Source organism: Ochotona princeps, chromosome 8, assembly GCF_030435755.1.
Source record: "Ochotona princeps isolate mOchPri1 chromosome 8, mOchPri1.hap1, whole genome shotgun sequence".
Classification (NCBI taxonomy): Eukaryota; Metazoa; Chordata; class Mammalia; order Lagomorpha; family Ochotonidae; genus Ochotona; species Ochotona princeps.
Window position 1 is genome coordinate 4,506,301 of NC_080839.1, and position 13,457 is coordinate 4,519,757.

General features: G+C 50.0%; 1 protein-coding gene across 3 annotated transcripts in view; it reads right to left on the reverse strand.

Moving 5' to 3' along the window:
- NCK2 (NCK adaptor protein 2) overlaps positions 1–13,457 on the reverse strand; it is a 154,217-nt gene that overhangs the window by 17,628 nt on the left and 123,132 nt on the right. The window lies entirely within an intron of this gene.

Genomic DNA, 13,457 nt, shown 5'->3' on the forward strand with positions numbered 1-13,457 from the left:
AAAAAAATCAGCTCAGAGATTAAGTCAAAGGCAGGATTGGTAATAGGCTGGTTCGAGGCCCACGAGTGGATCAACAAACCCCTCTAAAGGGTTGCAAGCCGCCTCAGGTGTGTGTTGGATTCTGGGGGCGGGGCACGTGGGCAGAGGAAAAAAAAAGTGTCCCAATTATAGTGGGATAGGGGCTGCGGCTTCAGTGGTGTGCGTGAATGCACACATCGTCCCCACTCGAAGGCATGGGAGGCACAGACGGCAGGCAGAGCATCAGGCTGTGCTAAAACGCTAGCTTTCTCCTCTGTGCTGTGTTGCTTTACAGGAAGCCACGAGCCTCTTGAGATCAGAAGTCATCCCTGCAGGCAATGTCAAGTCCAGGATAGTTGAGCCTCACTGGGAGACAATGCCGTGCTCTTGCGGTACCTTCCTAACCCGCAATGCAGACAGGACAGGTAGACCTTCCATAACCTGAAAATCAGAAATCCTAAACTCCCCTAGATCTGAACCTTTTTGAGCACCAACATGACACCACCAGGAGAAAAATCCCACACCGGACTGCACATGACGAGTGGCAGTCGCAACAGGAGTGGCTAAACATGACTCAGACTCCCTTCGGACTGTGCGCCTAAGGTGTGTGCGGAACAGCTGAAATTCACTCTTAGCCTTGGGTTCCATTCTCAAGACACCTTAGTAGGAACTTTTTGCAGATGCAAATATCTCCAATTCTAGAAACACCTGAGATCCAGAACACCTCAGATCCCCAGCATTTGGGATAAACCAAGAGTCGGGTGACACACCAAGTCAGCCTCCAGGGACACAACAGCGGCAACGAGCAGGAACAAAGATGCCAACAAACAACATTTCGAGACAAGCTTAATAGTTGACGTGCTGCCAGAGGAGAAGCTGTGACAAGATTGGCAGAAAGGACAGCATTAGCAACGGTGGTCATCACAACACACTGTAAAGGATGCTTTATAACTGATTTATGAATGGTACTTCAGAGCCCTTAAAAAATCCATCTGCATGAATTCTGCCACTGGAATGCTGCGACTTGAGGTGCCCTCCTAGACGCTTGGAAGAGTGGGGTGACCAAGACAGGTGAGCTGGTGTAGCTGGTCTAGCTGGTCCAGCATGGTAGCCTAGTGGCTGAAATCCTCGCCTTGCAACCTCCAGGATCCCATGTGGGCACCAGTTCGCATCCTAGCTGTTGCACTTCCCATCCAGCTCCCTGCTTGTGACCTGGGAAAACAGTCGAGGACGGCCAAAGCCTTGGGACCCTGCACCCTCGTGGGAGACCCAGAAGAAGCTCCTGGCTCCTGGCTTCGCATCAGCTCAGCTCAGCTCCAACCACTGTGGCCACTTGGGGAGTGAAACTGCAGATGGAAGATCTTTCTCTTGGACTCTCCTAACTGCAAATCTGCCTTTCTGATAAAACTAAATAAATCCTAAAAAAAAAAAACAAAAAAAAGACAGGCGAGCCCACCCAGAGTGCCTACTTTTTCTGCCATTCCTGTTACGTTCTAAAGAGCAAAACCATGGACAATGCACTGTTTTGCTCTACTGGGATGTAAATGGTATTTATGGCCACCCTGGCACTGCCACGGTGCGGGCCTGAGCCCACCACTTTCTAGCTTTGCGTTCTTAGCTTATTTAATCCCTATCTCCTAATTCCTACTGCTACAACAGATAGCGACGGGCACTGGTGGCGACTGCTGGGCCTGCTGTAGCAGCGGCCGGCAGGCTAATGTCTAGGACCAAGCGGTCAGCGGGGTGCGTTCCTTTTGAGGTCTCCCCTTGGCTCTCTGCATCCTCACATGGTCTCTCTTCTGGGGGTGCCTGTATCCTAAGCACCTCCACTTACAAGGACACCAGCAGAACTGGATTAGGGCCCAGCCTGTTGACCTGATTTAACCTGATTCTCTCTTTCCCTATCTCCAAATACAGTCACACTCTGAGGCACTGGGGAGCCTGATTAGGATTTCAACTTAGGGGCGTCATGGGGAGACACGATTCAGCTGCTAGCAGTGTTTCCACAAAAGCATGCAGAAGTCCTCCAGAAAAGCTCCTGGCTGTGACCTGGGCGATTCCAGATGGCCAGCAGCCAGAAAGCCTGTCCATTAGGCTTGTGGTATCTGGTCAGTACCAGTCCAGGGACAGTCACACTGGCAGATAGGAGGAGGCAGGCCCCCGAGCTGCTAACACTCCTGAGACCAAGTCAGGGCGTTCTTCCCACTGCCACAGATGAGGAAACAGAGGCAGTGAGAGGTGAGGGGAGCTGACCCCACACACCCAGTCATGACGTGGCATCCAGGCAGAGACCCAGTAACTGCTTGCTTATCTTGCAACAGCCAACACACAACCCAGTGCTGTTAGAGACTGGTACACAGCACACCGCCTGGGCGGTGCACATCCAGGACTCAGAATTGAGGGGTCCAGAACAGAATCCCTACACCTGCTCACCTTCCCAAGTAGGGACACACTTCCCTTGCTTGTAGGGGATGAAGGCTGGGACTGGGACTGAGGTTCAGGCTAATGAAGCTTTGGGATAAGGAAGGTTCCTAACAGGCTGGGCCAGGCCACAGGGAGTGCTAGGTAGGAAATGTGTGACTTAAGATGCTAAGGAAAGAATTTCCCAAGTCTCCTTCCATGCTTCTCTGCCACAGCCGGAGCTGTGGTGGTATAGACCAGAAGGAACAGTGGTAGTCCCTGAGTGCTGGCAAGACAAGACTTAATTTGCTCCACTTTCAGGATTGTAGCAGCGAGACTGCAGTGGCCTTGGTGCCGGGGGTGGCAGGGGTAGCTGGGACAGGTTCTTCAGGCCCAGTAAGGGAGAACTAAGAGAGAAATTCACCAGCAGCAAGAGTTACATAACAGCCTGGGAGGCAGCCTGGCCTGACCACGTACAGGACCCAGGCCCTGGTTTTTGCTGAAAACGTGGGCCCCAAGCAAGCAGCTCTCACTAAAAGTGCAACCTGTGACCTTGTAGATAGAGGTAGTGTGGGAATATCATGGCGTCCTCACATTCTGTCTGTAGTTTCTCTTCCCATCCTGCCCTCCCCCTTAGTTGTATTGTTTATTTGGAAGGAGAGTGGCAGGGGGCAAGGTGAGAAGGAGACAGAGAGAACCTTCTGTTTGCTAGTTCACTCCCCAAGTGGCCATGATGCCAGGCTGATGTCATCCACCTCTGCCCGACGGGTGGCAGGGGCTCGGGCACTTGAGCCACCCTGCACTGCTCTCTTAGCTGTAGCAATCACAGAGCTAGCATTATGAGCAGAGCAGCTGGGTCTGGGCACTTGGATGTGTGATGCCAGCACTGCCAGGCCATTTCCCTGGTTGTGCCACAACACCAGTCTCTGCACATTTTCTTGATATGTTTCTGGTTTCATCTGCCTGTCTGAATGATACTACCCATCTCTTCCGGTTGTCATGTCATGGTGACACAATCTAATACTTCAATGTGTATTTTGATTGTGATGGGTCAATGTGATTTTTTTTTCCTTCTAGAAGTTTTACACATTTTCTAAATAAAAGCGAATCTTCACTCCCATTTCTCAAAAGGCCCCAGACACACCAACCTTCCAAACTAAGCCTAATGGGGCACATCGGAAACCACCATTAACCAACACTTCCGCGCACCCCATCTATGCCAAGACAGTCCCAGCACCCACTACACCTCGTGTTTACCACGGCCCATGGTACAAAGCTTTTCAGCATGATTTGGACAAGAGCTCAAATGATAAGATCTTCTTTCCAGAAAAACAAGTCCTAAAAATCCCACTGCACAGCATTCACCAAGCTGTTGCTGCAACATGCTCTGGGTGAACCCCTTCATGGACCAGATTATCTACAAAGCAGCCACTTGCAGGCAAGCCTGGATTTCAGGGGAAGATACGCAGTTCGTTTTTTGATTCCCCAAAACAATGACTTTATGGCTTGCTTACTAACATATAAGCTGCAGCACCTCTGGCTGAAAAAATAAACAGAACAAAGAAGGAATGGAAACTGGTGTGAAATAAAACCATCGGCAAAGGGCTGACTCAAGGCGCATGTGCCCAGAGGTCTGTCTCCCGCACTGAAGACTCAGCTCTGACAGCATTTCAAGTCTCCTGAAATCCAATCATGAAATTACAGTGCTTAACGTCTAGGACGAACCCTGGAGACCCGACTTAGGTTTCCCTTTGCTCTGGTTGCCGGAACAAAATAGTGTAGACCGGGTAACTTACACACAACAGACCTGTACTGTTCACAGTTCCGGATGCTCAAAGTCAGGGGATACAGCTAGGTCACGTCTTGGGGAGGGTGTTTGGAGTGTGTCCTCAAGTGCAAGGGGTAACGTGTCTCTCTGGGCCTTCTCTATAGGGGGCATTGATCCCAATCACGAGGGCTGGATTTCTGAGGACTTTGTCACCTGCCGGAGGCCCCATTACTCTGGGAGGATATAAACAAAGCTTTAGGAGCGGGGCGGAATGTTCTCTGGTGGCTGCTGTGGACAGAGCAGGGGGACTGTATCCAGCCCCCCACCCCCACCCCTTGTCCTTCCACTGCCCTGCCTGAACTACGCAGGGGTCCCAGCAGGAAGGAGTACTACCTACCATGTGCTCTGCAATGACACAGGCGACCCTCTCCAAGAGGCTGCCCACTCACTCCAAGGCTCTCTGCCCAGGAACGTTGGTAGCCAGGTTGGACAATGCCTGCTAGCAGGGGCAAAGTTGCCTCACACGGACAGGGTCAGGGGCCAGGGACAAAGTGACCGAGTTCCTGGAGGACTGCAAGGATTCACCTGCATTTGATAACAACAAAAGAAGACACACACCATGGGGAATGCCGCTTCTCGCTCTGTGAGCAGACGGCATAATTCTAAGTGGCAAATGGCTGGGATGGACTTAAACGTAAAATGCACTGTTCTGGTTTTGTGACAATTTTCTGGCATCAGGCTATTGGATCTCTGATCCAGAATTACATTTGTACTGATGATAATGAGCACATTTTCAGTTTCCTGAATAAAATCACACATTAAAGGACTGGGTTCTAACGAAAGCTTGACTGCATCATACATTATTAATGCTAGCAATTTTAAAGTCAAAATTTTGTATACACTCTTCTAAAGATGAAGGGGCATCCTCACTGGCAACTTTCAAACATGCTCTCGCTGTCAGCTTCCAGCTGGAGTTCTGAAGATCTGAGATAAAAACGTCAAACAAACTCAATCATTCAGAAATATATTCACACCAAGTCATTTAGACACGGCACAAACTGGAGGAGCTCCACGACAGAGTCATTTCATTTTTGCTATCAGTCAGATCTGTAACATTAACCAAATCTAACTAGAAGACTTTCTTGTTTCAAAGAAACTGAAGCATTCCAAATACAATGCTATTTATAAAAGTTAGGAACAAAGGTTACTCATTTGGGGGTGGGGGAAATTCCCTTCCATTAAGATTAGAATCAAACACAGCCAACAAAAATGAACAAAATGCCCTTATTAATCACCGCTAAGGAGAACTGCCAAGATCCAATTAACACACAAAGTGACCAAAACAGGACACTCTTACTGTTTGGTTCCTAATAGCTTCAAATGTTACCTTCTAGTCATCTAATTTGCAGCTGGTTAAAATGTTCTGTGAAGAATAGCTTCCACCATTTGGACAGAATCCAGCACAAAATTTTAACATCAAGATATTTGAATAAATAACAGGGGAAAAATTCAAACTTACTGGATATTAGGATTTTTTTTTTTTTCAGACGGTAATCACATAAGATCAATACACTGCATTTCTGTCCAGCCGCTTTTAACCCTTCTGTTATTCAACAGCACTCCTTCCTTAAGCAGCCCTCCCCTCTGAGTCTGGGGGAGGCTGTGTGTGGGCAGAGCAGTCCCTGGAACTGCTGGGTAGTCACAGGGCAAACCTTTCCCCTAGAGGATGTGGTTAGCTGCGGTCAGCAGCAACCTGCCCACACGGGTGGGGTCCACGCAATAAATAAAGATGCGGAGGCAAGCAGGAATGACCCAGAGAGACAAACGATGCCCGGGTTGAGTCCCTGGACCCAGTCGTATTTCCCAATGGCGAATCCAACCTAAATTTTTCTTTTCCTTTATCTATTTTGGAGTTGACTTCCTGCCATTTCAATTAAGATCCCTAGAAAGAAAATTAAAAGAAAAAAACAGAAACAAAACCAAACCCTCCCCTTCCTCTACCTCATTCCTTCTTTCCCACTTCTTTCTGTGTTGTACACTGTGCAGTCTCACCTGGCAGAGCGGCACCCATGCAGAAGCTCAAAAAGCTCAGTACTAACCCTGCAGCACCCACATTTGGGTGAGGAGGTCAGGCAGTGTGGTGAAGAACAGACATCCACTGTAGCACACATGGCAAACCGCTGGAGTGGTGCACCTGTTCCCCAAGCCCAGACACTCTAGGGTTTGCAACCGTCAGTGCGAAAGCCACCATGAGGAACCAGTGCCAGTGGCTGGTCACAGCCATCAGGCCTCACCAACAGCATGATCTAACTTCCACTTACTGCAACCTATCACACTAGACTTCGGGTGGCCCCTAAAGAATTCACTCCCAGACAAATCCTGGGAGAGCAGCTCAGGAGAGTGGGATAGATTTTCTGGCATGAAGAGAATTCAAACAGGGTTGCATTTAAGCCAAAATGGACTTGGACACAAATGTTACCCTGTGGTTGTTTTGATTGGCATTGTCCTGTCACACAGGAGCTCAACTGTGTTACTGAGGTTTACCGTGTTAGGGGCCAAGAGAGTGGGATCAGGAAGGATGCTAAAGTTCCATGACAACTGGGCGAAAGGCCCTGGATACTAATGGTCTGGTCCATGTCTGCTGGGGAGGACAGCGGGCAGGTTCCCGCTCAGTGTCCACCTCTCAGAAAGCATCCTGAACACACACACTGCTCAACTAACGTGAACCTCGGCCAATGGGGGTGAGACCACTCACTCTTCTCATTGCAGCATCCTCCTTACCGACATGGGGACCATTAGCAAAAGGTGCAAACATCTTAAGGGACAGATAATGCACGCAAGCACCCCAGCAGTGCTGTCCAAGGTTTAACTACAAACCCACAACCACCACCTCAGGCCGATCACCTTTTTTTTTTCCTTTTTAAATTCTGCTGTCCAAGGGAAAGCAGGATCAATGCCCCTAAACCTCACCAGGGTAATGGAAGATGTCCTTATGTCAACCACCAGTGACGACTGTACCAGGGAAGACCTCTCGGAGAGTGAGACCTTGCAGCGTGGCGACAGGAAGAGCCCAGGTGCGGAGGGTGCAGCTGGCAGAGAACTCGGGAAAGGCTGGGGCTTTACAAGCTGCAAAAGGCGGGACCAGGAAGTGCTCAGACCTGCAGGTCTTGGGGCACATTGCAGACAGCAACGGGAGAGTGCTCAGTAGAGACAGTGTAGGGATGGGCCAGACTTGGAGCAGACTCAGTAACCACAGACCAGAGCAGTGCATGGAAGGACATGAGTACTCCCATCAGAGCTGGCAAAAACACAAATGGTTCAACAACTCCTACGGAGTACTGTGCTGGTGGGAAACACTCCTGGGGCCAGTGCTGGGCTTAGAGGGTGAAACCGTAGCATTCTTCACTGGCATTCCATATGGGCACTGGCTCACGTCCTGGCTGCTCCACTTTCAAACCAGCTCCCTCCGAAAGCACCCAGGAAAAGCAGTGGCCCTGCACGCACGTGGGAGACATGGATGAAGCTCCCGGCTTCAACCTGGCCAGTGTAGCTATTTGGGAAGTGAACCAGCAGATGGAAGACCTCTGTCTCAAACTTTGACTTTCAAAGTAAATAAACAAATACTTTGCAGAAAGAGAAGAAACCCTCTTTACCTGCTGGCTTGGACTGACCGCTAGCACCTGGCTAAGTGTAAAGAAGGAAGCTCCTAACCACCCTGGAGATGAGTCACTCAATGCGCCAGCAGCTTCCAGGACTTCCATGCCAGTCTCTGGGTATGGACTTCATGTGCCCCGGACCCCAGCCATGTGGCCTCCTCCTGCCTCTGTGAGGGTCCCTAGACAGCCAGAACATGTCACACACAAAGGAAGCCCTGGGGTAGGTGGCCCACAAACCTCTTCTCCTGCAAAAGTTTAACTCTAGCATCTTCCAATGCCCAGTTGGTCCCTGTCTCCCTGGGCAGATCCCAGGGTGGCCTTGAACCTGGTCATAGGAAAGTCTGCTCCTTTGTGAGCATGCGTGCAAATGCCGTGACTGAATATTAAGCCTGAAAAACAAATTTAAGGATTTCCTTACTGATGTGAAAGTCAAAGGCTAACACAGATGCCAACTAGAAGAATTTGTCAAAAAAATTTTTCATAATTTTCACTTTAAAAAGCATATATTTAATGTCTCTCAGCACATTGAATGAATCCTTGAACACAGGCATTTCTGAATATGCAAAACCGCGCATGAGATCTGGCAAGGATGAGATGTGACACCTTGAGCCAGGCTCAGATTGTCAGGCACTGGCAAGAGGCCAGCATGTGGGCAACTTTTCAGAACACCTGCTCAGCGCTGCGCAATCTGACAAGTCAACAGCAACGAGGAGAAGGACAGTACATTCCAGGGGAACATGCAGGTGGCGTGTGGTTGGCGAAGACTCAATAGAACGATCCCATATGGAACCCAGCTTCTGCACCTCCCAGTTCTTGAACTCGGCAATCCTACAGCACCTGTCTTCAGCAGCATCGCCCATTTGTAAATGACCCTTTGGGGTCGTTATAAGGTCCTGTACTGAAGCAAGCACTGGGAGTGGTGAAGAGCCAACATGTCAGCTGCCACAGTTGCATCAGCCAATTAACTTGGCTAGGGACAGAGATGGGGTCGAGTCGAGGCTAACAGGTGGCAAAGCATCTGTTCTTCATGGTGCTCCTCGGACAGGTCTCCCCACTCCCTCCTGCTTGCAGTCGGAAGACAATGACACACCCGGGCTCAAACTGGGCTTTAATACTGCGCATGGGTTGGGGGGGGGGAGGAGCCAGCCCTATTTCCCAAAGCAGGGCAGAAGGGCTCAGAGGGTCACATGCTGCTCTAAATGAGGCAGACAAGGGTTAAGCACCTTTCTCCAGGCGCTTTATACCTGCTTCTGTCTCCAGACCCTCATTCCCCTGTGGCCAGCAGTGCACAATGCCCAGCCTGGGCCTGACTGTGGCTGAGGCACCTGTCTTGTTTGATTAATGACTGCTTAAGCCTTTCATTTGACACGTAACTGTACAGGTTGTTGCTGTGGCACAGTGAGCTAAGCTGCTGCCTGCAACCCCCCCCCAGCATCCCATGTCGGAGCACCAACTGGATCCTGGCTGTTCTGCTTCTGATCCAGCTCCCTGCTAATGCACCTGGGAAAGCAGCAGAAGGCCGCCTAAGTGCTTGGACTCCGGACTGCACAAGGGAGATCTGAATGAAGCTCTGGGCTCCCAACTTGGGTCTGGACCAACTCTGGGGGTTGCGGCCATTTGGAGAGACAGCCAACAATGGAAGTCATCTCTTTCCCTCTCCCTACTGCTCTGATGTTCAACAAAAACAAAGGTAAGTGTGGGCTAGGCAACGAAGGAAAAGCCACAAGGCAACCAAGTGGCCTTTTGGGCCTTGCCGCCCATCTCTGCCACTGCTGAGTTCATCTTCACACACTGGGTGAAACATGACAGAGTGCGTCCATTCAGCAGCATAAAAACAGCTGCCCTGGCACTACTAACTCATGTTCTACTCAAACCATTCACCCGTAACAGCTACAGGCCAACCCATCGATGGCTGCATTTCCTTAAGAAGAAACAATACACATCAAACAAGATTTCCTGCAGACAACTGCTGCAGGAATACCAGGCTCAATGAGCGGCCTCAGCCTCGGAACCGTGCAAGGGGCCACCCCCTGAGAGGGACGGAGGACCACCTGAGTGCATGCACAGCACAGGGGGTTAGGAAAAGCAAGCGGTAGGGTAAAGAATTGACAGCAGAGACAGACTTCTAGCCAAGGGTGGATGGCACGCGAGTTCATGCAGGTGGATGCTCAGAGAGGCGCCAGACCCCCTGCACTGGCTGAGTTCCATCAGACAAATCCCTGCCTAGCCTGGCCAAGCAAGAGCCCTCCCCATCTGCCTTCTGCATAGAGTGGCCTTGAGCAGTGGGCAGGACTGGGCAGGACAGGGCAGGGCAGAGCAGGGCTGGAGGGTCAGGAGCTGGGCAGGGCAGGACAGGGCTGGAGGGTCAGGAGCTGGGCAGGACAGGACAGGGCAGGAAGGTCGGCGCCTGGGCAGGGAAGGACAGGGCAGGACAGGGAAGCAGGGTTGGGGCCTGGGAAGGACAGGACAGGGCTGGGCTGGAGGCGCAAAACAGGGATGGGCTGGACAAGGCAGGGCACTGCAGGGCTGGAGGCTCTGGGCCTGGGCAGCCAGCATTTAGCATCACAGAGTCAACAATACTCTGAGGCTTCTCCCACCCTGTCTCAGAACAGACAAGCATGCAAGTGGGAGAGAAAGGGAATGTTTTAAACATATGGACGGGATCTAAAAAGGAGAGAGTGCCATCTGGGACGTGTAGTCCGAAGCCGATTTCACTCAAACTTCTAGGCATTTTTAACTCACACTTGTTCACAGAAAAACTTCAGAGTCCCACCTGGGTAACTCTTCTGCCAGCAAGGGGTGTTCTTCAGAAAGCTGCACCGGAGCAAGACAATCCTAAAGCAAGACAATCAAGCTGCCACTTCCTGGGACATTCCTACCATCTCCTGCCACTGGTGCCAGGACCCCCAAGGGCACCAACTCCACAGGAAGCTCAAGTCCATCCTAGAAGACAGTGCAGACACAGCACTCACACAGACCCACCTGCACATTTCCAGTCAAAGTCAAAGCAACATCAGTATTTGCTGTGCTGTACTGTTTGGGAATGACGACAGGGACACCCAGTCTGTGCATGCTCAGTGTGGAGCTGGGGGAAGCTGCCTCTGCAAGTGTGGGAGACACAGAAGGGTGGCTGGGTGCTGGCAGGCACTGAGGGGCACAGGGGTCTTGCCCAGCTGAAAGCCCAGTGCCATCTGGGCTTTTGGTACTCCACATCTGCTTCCAGGGGGTGCAGGCCCCTCCTGGCTTCCCCCTTCTTCAATGCTCTATTTTCCAAAACAATCTGTTTCTATTTTCTCCCTAATTAGCCTCCTGCTAATTTGTTGTGGCTTGTTTTACATTTCTGGTTCCAAATACTTCGAAGCTTCTGATCTATAAAAGCAAATCTGAGTTTATGTTTCCTTCCCCAGAGTGCGGGAAACCACACAGGTGACCAGGTCTTTCTGCTGCTAATAATCATACAGGACAGAACCCTGATGAACTCTAAATGATGCGACGTTGTTTAATAATTCATGTTCACACAGCGGTAGACTATACCACAGATGCAGAAAAAGTAAACCTCAAGTGACAGATAAGACTGAGGGGGCCGGCGTAGTTGTGCAGTGGGTTAGACCACCGGCAATGCCAGCATCCCACATCCAAGCAGTGCTTCGAGACCCAGCTGCTCTGTCTCTGATCTGGCTTCCTGCCCATGCGCCCAGGAAGGCAGCGGCTGATAGCACAGGTACTGGGGTCCCTGCCAATGTGGGAAACCTGGCTTCCAGCTCTGAGCTGGTCAAACCCCGACTGTTACAGCCAGTTGGAGAGTCAACTGGTGATGGCTTGGGAGCCTACACCCGCGTGGGAGAGACCTGGAAGAGGTTCCTGGCTCCTGGTTGGGGATTGGCTCAGCTCTGACCATTGCAGCCACTTGAGGAGTGCCATCAGCAGATGGAAGATCTTCCTCTGTCTCTCCTCCTTTCTACATATCTGACTTTCCAATATAAAAGATAAAAATAAAATCTCAAAGAAACAATAATCCAGGACCCAGTATTGTGGTGCTGTTGGTAAAGTCGCCATCTGCGAGGCTGGCATCTCACATGCCTTGCCCCTTCTGATCTGGCTCCCTGATGACCTGGGAAAAGCAGCAGAAAAGCAGCCCGAGTGGTTGGGCTCCTGCCACCCACATACGAGACCTGGATGGAGTTCCTGGCTCAGCCTAGCCCAGTCTTCTCAAACAAACCTTGAAAAAGAACGATTCAATTAAAGAGAATACAACTCTGAGCACCCACCAAGACCCTGCTGAATACAGGGAAAGGATGATTAATAATCGGTTGGCAAAGCAGAGCATCTGAAATAGAATGGGGATGTCTTAATGTTTTTTTTTCCTTATATGCAGTTTTCAGGAGGAACAGTTCCTGCTTTGTACCGTCCTGAAGTGAAGACATGGTTCCTTAGAGGGGGAACTTGGTTTAGGGAACCTGTTTGAATGACATCAAGGGTGGGGAACAGCAAACTTCTTATAACACGCAGCCGAGAAAAACAAACTACTGCCAAGACAAATGCACTATCAAGAATCAGCCTGTCTGACTTATAGAAAACACACACACACACACACACACACACACACCCCCCAGGCATCCCACCACACAAAGCCAGGATGTATTTACATGGAAAAGAACTCAATCGATCTCATTTGCAGCAGATGGCAGGAGCTGGCATCCTGGAGAAAAACTGTTTTCTCTCTAGACTTACTTAACGGTGCCGCGACAGGCAATACGCAGAACATGCAGAAGTCATCTGTGAAATGTGATACTGATCATACAAGAGTCCTTCAAAGTTCATGGAAAAAAATAGAACTAAAGGTTATTTTGGTGCCAAAAACTTTTAAAGTTCATGCATGCTGTTGTAATATGCATTTGCGTAAGCTTTTTGATGATCCTTGTATTTATGGATTGGCTATCATTTTACATCAAGATAAAGTTTTGTTATAAAACATTTTTCGTTATACTCACTTTATCTGAACAGCAGGGATAGAGAAAGGGTGAGAGCTTGAAGTCAATGGTTTGTTCTCTCAATGCTGCCAACAGCGGAGGAAGGGGCCAAGTCAACATTAGGAGCCCAGGATTCAATCCACATCGTGACACATGTGACGGGAACCTCCCCGGGTGATGGGCAGCATCCTGGTGCTCCCTGGGTGAGCAGCAGCGAGAAGCTGAACTGCAAGCAGAGCCAAGATTCAAATCTAGTACTCTGCTCTGGCATGAGGGCATCTCAAGGGGACTCCGCTGACATGCTAAGCACCTGCCCCGAAACAGCTCTGCTCCCCATCCATTTTCCTTGAACATTTAAGAGCACCCCAGGAAATGTACACAAACACTTGGAACTTAGATACAACTGATTACTTCTGACTGATGAGATCTGCTTTCCTCTGTAAGTGCTTCCATGTTCCAATTTCTTGGGTTAAGTATGTCAGCCTTTAAGGGTGAGGACAATCAACTCATCAGTGTATAAAGCACGATTCGGAGATGACAATTTAGAGGAGTACCTGTTTGCAGAAACCTATGTCACACGAAGACACAGCAGATGGCAAAGATGGTTGAAACATTATGCAGCCCCAGTTTAAAAAAAAAAAATCC